Raw genomic sequence first — 1,307 nt, 5'->3', positions numbered from 1 at the left:
TTTTTTTGAATTAGTATTTGGAGTATGAAATAGTCCATGTTTGAGGAATGATATGTTTGTGATATTAGGTGAAATAATGCATGTTTGAATGTATCCATATTTATGATTTGAGATTTTGGGTATTAGCATGAAATTTTTTGGCATAATGTAGATTATGTGTGCCTTGTTGTGGTTGGTAATAAAATAGTATGATTTATGTTTGGATAAGTTTAGAAGAATGCCTATTAATGCTATGTTTTGGTGTCTTTGAGTTTGATGTATGTAAGCATAAGTTTGGGTGGCAAAATGGCTTAATAAATATCTTATTTTTGCCTACATGGGCAGAGACACGGGCGTGTAATTTGGCTGTACGGCATAAGTCCGTATACCCTACAGGTTTGGCATGGCCTAGCATACTGGCGTGTATGGCCATTTTTAAGGTACACAGGCTAGCCACACGGGCGCGTATGTTGGCTGTGTGACCCAAGTCAGAGAGTTACACAGGGTCAGACATGGGCTGGGACACAGCCATATGCTCCCATTTCGAATGTCCACACGGCCTGTGACACGAGCGTGTCTTTTGCCATGTGAGAGACCCGACCGGGTCGCACGAGTACGTGTCTCTTATTTTTGAGAAAATTTTTCTAAGTGTTCAAAAAGTTTCCAAAGTTTTCAGTTTAGTCCCGAACCACTTCCACTGCATGTTTAGGGCTTCGTAAACTCGTATTAGGGACAAAATGTTTTCTTGTGAATGAAATGCATATAAAATGATTAATTATACGTGAAATGTATGTTTAAATGTGTGATAAGTCTGGTAATGCTCCGTAACCCTATTCCAGCATTGAATACGGGTGATGGGTGTTACAGGGTATACCTAATGAAGGGGATGCAACAAATGCCTTAGTGGATTGAGTGCATTGAGATATCTCTAATATGGGCCTGCTGATGGAAATGAATCAATATAGAGGGCTAGAAACACAAATTGAAGTGGGCAGGGAAGTGGACTTAATATATAAAGAAAGGCAGAATCCAGACAAGGAAAGGTTCCTAAATTCAAAACAAAAATCAACAAATTTTTCAAAAACAAAGGGATCAAGGAATCAGGTTACAAGTTTCGAAATTGACGAATAACTTTTCCAAATAATACAAAAGAAAAGAAAAAAAGAAAGTGTTGAATAACATGATTTGATCTATGCATGAAATACAGGATATAGTTCTCACAATGAAAGAAAAACTGAATAGGGATAAGGGGACGAGAAAAGAGAAAAGAAAGGAGGATTCTAGGTTCGACAAAAGCATAGCAAATCTGTCATTACCAGACTTAGATA

This window comes from Gossypium arboreum, chromosome 12 (genome assembly GCF_025698485.1).
Source record: "Gossypium arboreum isolate Shixiya-1 chromosome 12, ASM2569848v2, whole genome shotgun sequence".
In the NCBI taxonomy this organism is placed as follows: Eukaryota; Viridiplantae; Streptophyta; class Magnoliopsida; order Malvales; family Malvaceae; genus Gossypium; species Gossypium arboreum.
This window is presented reverse-complemented; position numbering follows the sequence as displayed.